This window comes from Orbicella franksi, chromosome 10 (assembly GCF_964199315.1).
Source record: "Orbicella franksi chromosome 10, jaOrbFran1.1, whole genome shotgun sequence".
NCBI classification, from domain to species: domain Eukaryota; kingdom Metazoa; phylum Cnidaria; class Anthozoa; order Scleractinia; family Merulinidae; genus Orbicella; species Orbicella franksi.
Window position 1 is genome coordinate 3,066,054 of NC_138154.1, and position 10,381 is coordinate 3,076,434.

Here is a 10,381-nt window from a genome sequence, read left to right on the forward strand (position 1 = left end):
ACCAATGCCGTGCGTCTTCATCGTACCGTCGACCAGAGCCAGGGTGAACAAATATGTGGACGTGACTTCCCTGTACCCGTGGGTCAACAAGACTGGCGAATACCCCATAGGACATCCTGAGATCCTCACCAACCCCACCGACCAAGACATCCACCACTACTTCGGCATGGCCTACATCGACATCCTTCCACCTCCACACCTTTACCATCCAGTGCTACCGCATCGCCAGGCCAGTAAACTCACCTTTCCTCTGTGCCACTCCTGCGTCGAAGAACAAATGCTGCTTCCTCAGCGGGACAAATTGTAGCGGTGCTTGCACACAGAGACTCAGCACGCCTTGTGCGGAACTTGGTGCATGCCCGAAATTCATGAAGCCATTCGACACGGGTACATTGTCCTGCACATTCACGAGATGTGGCATTTTCCTCCAAAGCAAAGACGCAAGGGCCTCTTTGCCGACTACGTCAACACCTGGCTAAAAATCAAACAAGAATCCGCTGGGTACCCCGGCTGGTGCCTCACCCCCGACGACAAATTACGCTACATGCACCAATACAAAGAAAGAGAAGGCATCTCCCTCGACACCACCATGATCCAGAAAAATCCTGGCCGGAAACCCATGGCCAAACTCATGCTCAACTCCTTCTGGGGCAAGTTCAGAGAAAACCTCCACAAGAAACACTGAAACCGCCACATCGCCAGCTCAACTCTTTGGTTTGGTATCCAACAGTTTTCACGGCATCTGAGCCATCCGGATCTGCTCTGACGACGTCCTCGAAATGGATTACCTAGACCTGCGTGAGAACCAAATCGATAACGGACGCGTCAACATCTTCGGGACTGCCTTCACCACCTGCTGGGCCCGTCTCAAGCTCTATTCCTATCTCGACCAACTGAAGCAACAAGTGCTGTACTTCGACACCGATTCGGTCGTCTACTCCCACAAACCCGGTCAAGCCAACATTCCCCTAGGCGACTACTTGGGCGACATGACCAACGAGCTAGACGTGGACAATTACATTGTCGACTTCACTCCAGCCAGACCCAGAAATTACGGCTACAAGACCAAACTCGGCAAAGTCTGCTGCAAAGTGCGAGGGTTAACTCTCAATGTATGCGGTTCCCAACAACTCAACTATGACATCACGAGAGAAAACCTACTGGAAGAGTTGACCAATCCGCTCAACCAACGAAGGAACATTCCCGTCGTCAACCCCTACTTCTTCACTCATAATCCCGTCAGCAAACAGATCTGAGTGCTACCCCGCACCAAACAGTATGGACTGGTCTTTGATAAACGCGTCGTCCATCGCTAGACCTTCCAGTCCTACCCTTACGGTTACCAGTGGAACCGACCAAATTAGGCGATGCCGACATGGCCAACATGGAGGCCCTGATGGAGCTATTGTAGTTCTGCGGTGAACTGACGCCTGATCAATATTTAAAACATTTAGACCGTTTACATTTGTTACTTTATAATAAACAAAATTTATTCACATTTGATCCGAAGCCCACCTGATCAACGGACAATGATCCGAAGTTTCTCAAATGTAAAAAACATTTTCCACATTTGGACCGTTTACATTTATTACTTTATAATAAACAAAATTTATTCACGTTGGATATTACGTTTCAGTGTCAATTGAGTCTTTTTAGCGCACGCACAGAACCCTAACCGCACCATTTTTTGCACGCAACAGATCTACCCACAAAATCAACCTGACCTTGGCATGTGAACACGCAATTTTTACGCGAGAGATCTACCCTGAGATCTACCCCCAACATCAACCACGCCATTTTTTCGCTGCTCATTAGGCCTTTTAATCACCATCATACAATTGCTGATGACAATGGTCCTTATTTGGACAACACCGGAGGTGTGACGTGATCAATTCAAACCACGCCCACTTTTTAATTTGTCACCAAATGCTGCAATCTGATTGGTCGAGAGCTTGCCAAGTCATTTTTTCCTGGCTCCTGATTGGCTACTGACCCTATACACATCGTACACTACTGTCAACCCACCCTCCCCCGACACCTCCTTACACGCAGACAGGTTAAGGTTAGGCTTAGGGTTAGAAGTGATTTTCAAGGGTTTTTTGACACCACCACCATTTCACTTCCCTACACCACCTGTGACATCATTGTGACGTCATCATTTCTCTAACTTTTATTGGGCAACAGAGAAATGTCATAGGTAGTTTTCCATGTTTAACTTTTTCCCATGATATTTTGGCCTAGGATAGAAAGGAGTATGAATTATGTGGGGTTTTAGTAGCTTTGAGCTTGCTGAATGGATGTAGTGGGTCCCACAATTTTTGTCCATCTCTAGCACAGTACATTTTACATGAAGACAAGCAGTTTTGTAAGTTTGAAATCAGGGAAATTCCTGACGCAGACATAAGGTGCAAGTGTGAAGAAATCAAAGGAACATCTAAAGAAAAGGATTTCAGGGAAAAAGTGTTAGCTCTACAAGAACGATTTGATGCAGGCTTCAACAAAGCCTCTGTTTCCTTTGGTGATAGGAAAAAACTTCTGTAAACCATAGCTTATCACTATGTAATTAATACTTGCCATGATTAACTACTACAGTTTAAAGAGGGTCTTTCATTTGGAGGGGTTCTAGGTGTTCTTAAGAGATTTCTTTAGAGGCTTTTAAAGAATTAACAGACAGTAAAGAGGCTATCATCACCTCTGAAGACTTTGATGGTTTGTTTAAAGCAAATCTTTCTACCCAGGGTTCAAATCTAAGGATGGCAGAAGAAGACATCTTGTATAACTGGGAAAATTTTATTACCAATGTGTTCAGGTGAAAGGTTTCCCAAACTAGTATCACAATTGATGATGATACATTTCAGGAGACTCAGAGTACTGAAGTGATTACTCTTAATGATGTAATAATGTTTACCACAGGGTCATATCAAGTACCATTTATGAGATTAGAGTGTAAGGTAGAAATTAAATTTGAGCATGAACCCCAAGAAAGTTACAGCAAACACTTGTGGACCAGTTCTAACTTTTCCAGTGTCACCTTGATACAGCTGTGATTTGGAAACATTTTGAAAGAGACAACAGCCACATAGGTGTAAATAACAGTCGTTCAATCACAGTGTTACAACTGTGTGCATGATAACTTTTTGTGTGTTTATTATCCAATGCTTTAACACTGGATCAGTTTACCTGTGTCATAAATGATGTAATTATGGCGTCACAAGGTGTGCGATGTATGAAGATTGAGGTTCAACGACAGGAAACAGCTATGGTTTCAAAGGACCTCCATGGCAGAGAGAGCCAGAAGACACATGGCCTCCACAACTCGGAGCATCAATCCATGTAGAGTATGAGAACTCACAAATGGCAGTTACAATTATGGCAGATATTGAAGAGAATCTTAACATACTGAACATCATTGACTTAACGAAATACAGCACTCTAATACGTGTAGTCAGAGTCACTGCCCTTCTTGTCCTCTTTGCAAGAAAGTGGAAAACACTTGAAGTGTATTATGATAACATCCGCACCACAAAAGAAATGCTGGAAGCAAGAAATTTGTTACTAAAAGCAACTCAATAACTTACAAACAAGAAATATCATACCTAAAGAACAGTGATAAATTCAAAGAACCTGCCATCATACGACAAGTCAACCTTTATCTTGACGACGAAGACTTACTTCACTGTCGTGGAAGGTTACAGCACACAGATCTGCCCCATGATACAAAGTTTCCCATCCTCATGCCAAAAGATAATTACTTGACTACACTCATCATGCAATCTATGCACAAGATGGTTATGCATGGTGGAGATTGTGAAACATCAACTCACATCAGACAAACATATTGGATACCGCAAGGTCGACAATTGGTTAAAAGAATCATCTCCAAGTGTGTAACATGCAGAAAAATCCAAGGACCACCATTTCGATCTGTACCCACACCACCTTTACCGAAATCAAGAGTTCTACAATAACAGGCCTTTCAATTTACAGGCATCAATTACACAGGTTCTCTTTATGTTCACGACCAAGGAAATCACACTTCATCTAAAGTTTATATTTGTCTATTCACTTGTGTTGCAGTACGAGCCTTACACCTCGAGTTAGTGGAAGATCAGACAACCCAGGCCTTTCTTAGGGCATTCAGAAGATTTATCAGTCGACAAGGAGTTCCTGAATGTATCATTTCCGACAGTGCAAAAACCTTCAAAGCTGGAGCTCAAGAACTCCAAGCAATGAAAACCCAAGTCCTCAAGCCAAATGCATCACAACAGTTCCTCGCCAACCATAACATCACATAGAAATTCATAACAGAATGAGCATCGTCGTGGGGAGGATTCTACAAAAGACTTGTTGGACTAGTGAAAAGATGTCTCAAAAAAACTATAGGGAAAGGCTATCTGAACATGATTTAACTAAACACAATACTCATTGAGGTAAAGGCAGTGTTAAACAGCCGTCCCTTGACATATCCTTACCTGGATATTAACGATGCCTCTCCTTTGACCCCTTCACATTTCTTACGTGGACACCGTCTTCTGACATTACCAGACACAACAGTTAGCATCAAAGAATTAGATCCAGACTATATCCCAACTGATATTTCAACAAAAGAGCTAACGAAGGGAGCAAAATGTCATGAGATAGTGATACAGGCCTTCTGGACACAATGGCAAAAGGAATATCTGACAAGTCTGCGTGAATAGAATTCATTTTATTGTATTTTATTGTTGTTTTGTTACATACTTCACTGAAAAGCCCCTTGGGACGTGGAATAAATTGTATGTATGTATGTAATATAACTCTTACTAAAAGAAAGCATCAACAAGACAGCAGTTGCTATAGGAGACATTGTTCTCATACATGAAAATGTACCACGTAATCAGTAGAAAATAGGTGTTGTTACTGATTTATACAAAGGGAAAGACGGATTAGTCAGATCTGTATCTTTAAGAATAAGTTCTGGTGGTGAACTGTTAAGACTGATAGAGAAGCTTTATCCATTGGAAGTGTAGAGCAAGAACAATGCACAAGGTATTGAAAAGGAAGATAAAGAAGCTATAGCTGATAAACAACATCGCCCAAAACGACTTGCCGCTCAGAAGGCACTTCATAGAATCCAGGAGCAATCAGAAATGAATACTTGATATGAATGATATCAGAATCGTTACGATACTTTTCTTAAACATTTATCCTTTGCTAATCATTCCATACTATTTCTCATCTAATCTGCCCGGGAGAGTGTCATAACTTATATAATTATGATGTCACAATGTGCACAATGTACTTCTGAGATTTACACAATAAAGAAAACAGGTGTCTTGACCATCGTGATACTATGTTGTTACAATAGTTGTAACAACCTGTCACAATTGTAGAAGTTCATGACCGGATCCTTTTGGACACAAATGTACAGGCACATATATAAAGATCTATCCCATACCCTTCATCATGGGTAAGTGGGTTAACATGCTTTGACAAGTCATCAACCCTGTGTGACAATGGATTTGCAATGTCTGGCACAACAAGTTCTTCATTTGAATCTCCTTGTGGCAGTGGTCCTTCCCAGTCTATTCCATACTGACTCCAGTCCTGGTAAATGGAAAGTTTATAATCAAAAATTATTCTATGAGCATGTGTTGGATACGACATGATAGATAGATTGTTGGCTATAATCATTTAAAAGCCAACAAGCACAAGTAGAATTATAATTGATTGTTTTACAGTCGTACCTCTGGTAACTGACCACCCATAACTTTGAGTCTAGGTGATTGTTTACGGGCAATGGTTGCATTAAAAATGCCCCTAAAATGTAAATTTGACATATCCTCTTGAACTGCATTATCCAATGAAAACTACATGGCATGACATATTTCTTCGAGTGTTGAAAAACATTTCACATGCAAGCACAGCAAACAAGTGAAATATTGTTCAAAACGAGAAGAGAAATTTTGTATCTCCTAAGTGACCATGTAATGTTCTATTTATTAAATTTAAACACTTCACTTTTACTGCAAAACATGAATGGAGTTATTATGTAACCATAGCAATGGTGATCTTTTCAGATGTGACGATAACATGTTATTTTCATGTGTGAAGATATCATCTGTTTGCCTAGAAGCTCACCTGGTATTTCGTTGGTGTTTACATGATAATATTAATGACTGAATTATTACACCAATTATTCAGGGTTTGTGCACATCAGGAACCTGCAAAGTCTTCAAATTTTAAACATTCAGAGTATTTATTTGTTTAATTGTTTATTTATTTTATTTTACAGTATTCACCTGAAATAATTGTTTTTGCAACTCTCCTGCAGCACAATCAGCTCCTTGCTGCTTGTAAGAGTCCACTGATCCAAAGCTGGTTCAGCTTCCTATTTCCTGCTGTTTTTATTGGATGATTGTTCCATGATCCTGTAAAATTCTTAAGATGTGCATTTATTCATGGTTTGTAAATGTGATGCAAACAGAACATGTAGATGTTATCAGACAAGTCCAAATAGCCAGATACCTCTAGGTTCTGAGAAACAGAGAAATAAATGTAGACAGGATATAAATACATCTCTCCAGAAGCATTCAATCCTTTGATTGTGTACACTAGGCCCAGTTATGTAGCTGCCCCTATCTGGTCCTCTGGATGGGTGATTGAACATATACCAGGTAACTTCCACATTCTCAACACCATGGCCACCTCTTATCCTTAAGGGAAGCCCATGAGCAGCAACCGCTTGTAAAAAAATGTGCAAGCACAGTCTCTGCTTTGTTATTTCCACTGCATGACAAATACATTATTTTCCTTGAATAACTATCAACACATCTCTGTACAAAGAATCTCCACCTACAATTAAAAATAGAATGGTGCATCAATAATTCATTGACGAGTGGCCAAAAAGAAATCTGTAGTGCATCTCTTTTTTTAAGAAAATAATGAATTATTTTATGTTTTGGAATTACAAAAATTTGCTGAATGCCAAGCAGCTGATTAATTATGTTAATAAGAATGATAATTTTCTCATATGATTGTAACCTGAAGTTTGCCAGTTTTGTTACAATACTGAAAAATCAAAAATGGAATTACTGACATTAATGTGGGATTAGTTCTAATTGAGCAGTGTCTGTTCTTGTTCCATTTCATCTAGTAGTGGCCCTCAACACCTCTTTTCTATTGGTCTTCCCCCTGACTAACAGGCTTCTGAATTTCTTAGATTTATAGACCTCTTCATTTGAGGTGATATTCCACTAATACATCATTTCACCATTGAAAGAAGACAAAGTATACGAGCATATTAAACAGGGAAAGCATGGCAGCTTAATATGGCTTGACTTGGACTTAACAACTAGCCAAAAAATGCATATTATCTGTACACCAATGGTTAAAATTTAATTACTGCTCACCATGAAATTTTTGAGTACACTGGAACTCTGGTTTTTTTTTTAATTATTGTTCCACATATTTAAGTCAAGTCTCCTATAAACAGTCTTCTTGCTTATGCACAACATTTTAGCAATATCGGTTGCCTTGAATCTGATGTCAATCAAGTATTGGAGCTATGCACGAGGTGTGTCAAATTTTGGTCTCGCCTTAAAACCTGTTTTCATTACTGGAAGTGAGCTTGAGCAACAAATGTCGTCATCCTTCTCAATTATAGAGAGAACCCATTGAGCCTCAAGTAAATAATACCTGAGAAGTGAACTCTTTTTAACGCCTATAAACCAGCTCGTTCTCTTCGATCATCTGACCAATTACTCTTACAAGTTCCGGACGTGAAAACATGTACATACGGTCAAAGATCCTTTTCTTTTTACGTCACGAAACTTTGGAATGACCTACCTTTCCATATCAAACAGTCTGAGAGCATAGCGATTTTTAAAAAGACCCTTAAAACATTTATTTTTTTAATAGTTTTTAACCTAGTCATAGATTTTCATAATTGCATCTTTTAGTTAGGTTTTTATTCTTTTTAGTCATATGCAATTGTAAGCGCATTGAGAATTCTAAATGCGCAATAAGAAACTTTTTATTATTATTGTTATTATTACTTCACAGGTCAGTCTGTTTCACCCCTCATGGTTCTGAACTAGGAACAGTTACATGTATGTGCAAGATCTTGCAAACATTTTAGGCTATATGTAACTGATGAACATAAAACAACTCAAACGATCGAACTGGTAAGAGAATCTTGGTTTCTTGTAAAACTAATGCTGATTGGTGGCTATTCACTCAGTAGCTCCCATTTGCATTTGCTGATTTGTGGGCAGCCGTGTCTGTAGGGACTGTGCAGAGATTTCCTGTCCTCCATCAGATACCATAAATGCCCCTGTGGTGCAGACAAATATTTAACAACTAATGCTCTTCTTCCACTGTAAACACACCTGAAACTGGCAGCCTTTAGCTAACCATCTCATCTGTATGTGGGTACTGATCAGTTCAGAAATAGCATGACACCACTCACCAGCTCTTGCCAACAGCAACTTAGTCTCTGTATTGATACCCTCATCCCCACTTTGTTTGAAACTTGCCAAATGACTGCTGACATCTCTCGTGCAGTCCTTTAGACTAACGCACTTGAGGTGTCCTAGATAGTCACTTGATTGCCCACAAGTGCTGACCTACCTTGTCACATAATATAGCCAGAGAAAAATACCATATGAAAAATACAAATACTTAGGAACACAAAATTACACAGCTGAGCCAACAGCACGACTGGTCTCATATGTTCCAGGTTTTCCAGTTAAGAGTAGTCAATAATTTTACCAGGAATGTTATGTGGTACACATGCTGTGCATGTGACTTGGCTGTTTTGTCACTTCGTAACTAAACTGACCTGTATGGGTCCTCCATGGTTTTGGGCAGATTTCAAACACCTCTGGTTCTTACAACAGATGCTTTAATGTGAGCTGAGAGTTGAAGCAATAATAAGTAGATGGGAAAACAGGTTTTGGTGCGTATTTTGTGTTTATTTTAGACATATTTATACAACTGTGCATGGTCTGTACTACTACTGTGCACGGTCCTGTACTACTTTGCTAAGGAGCCACACCTGTTAGAAGAGGCACTGAATGATGATCTCTTGAAAGTTGCTCAGTGGCTACATGGGAATAAGCTAACTTTGAATCTTACTAAGACAAAATCCATGATTATAGGCAGTAATAGGAAACTTGCTGGTAAATCCTCTTTCTCATTATCTATTTTTGACACTGATATAAATTCTGTAACTAGTTTTAAATATTTGGGAGTTATATTGCCCTCAACTTTTACATGGTCCGACCATGTTGAGTATATTTCATCTAAGGTTAATAAGAACCTTGGTCTTTTACGTAGGATTAAGTATTATTTACCTTATAATGCCCGGTTACTTTTTTATAACAGTTTAGTGCTACCTATTTTTGATTATGCTGATTTAGTCTGGTGTGACAAGGACAATGCCTCACTAATGAAAGAATTGCAAATTCTGCAAAACAAAGCAGCTAAGTTGATATTAGATAGATCACTTCAATCCTCATCCACTGATGCATTAACAGTCTTGAGATGGCTGAATCTCAAAGAACGTAGGAAATGTCATCGATGTATATATGCATACAAGTGTACTAATGGCCAACTTAATCAATCCTTGGACATTGTAAGAAAGAGTGATATGCACTCCTACAATACTCGCAATAAAGATACTATAAAGCTCCCCAAAATCCAATACAATTGGGGGAAACAACGTTCAAGGTACCACTGTTTCAAAGACTTCAATGAGTTAGAGAGAACTGTAAGAAACTCAGCAAGTTTGCCAATTTTTAAGAAGTGTCTTTTTTCTGCTTTTTATAATTAATTATTTTTTTATTTTTTATTATTATTTTTTTATTTTATTTTTTTTTTAATCTCTGTAGTGTATATGTTGTAAATATTTATTTATTTTGGTTTTAGCTCTAATTTATAGATTTTAATTGTATCATTATATAGTATATATCTAGTATTAGGACCTCTATGTAAACCACTTTTAGTGATGGAGCTTTCTAATAAAAGATTGTTACTACTACTACTGCATGGGATCAGAAATTGAAGTTGTAGGTGCAAGGTGAAATTAGATTGAATTTCGATCCAGTTGCAAAATGAGAAATAGCAAATACATTTGCACTATTGCGAGTAAACTTAGCACTGTTAGACACTGGTGAGATGTTATCTTTTTCCAGAAAGAAAATACATCCAAGAAAAGACGACCATTCCTGCAATGTTTATATAGCAAGTTGCTATGTCATTTACAAATAACTTTCCTACAACAACTTATCTTGAAATCTAAAGATAATAATCACAATAAACATATATATACTAGGTTTTTGTTTTGTTAGTTGCCAAAAGTAATGGTGATTCAGTTACTTGAATGTTTAACGTAGCAAAC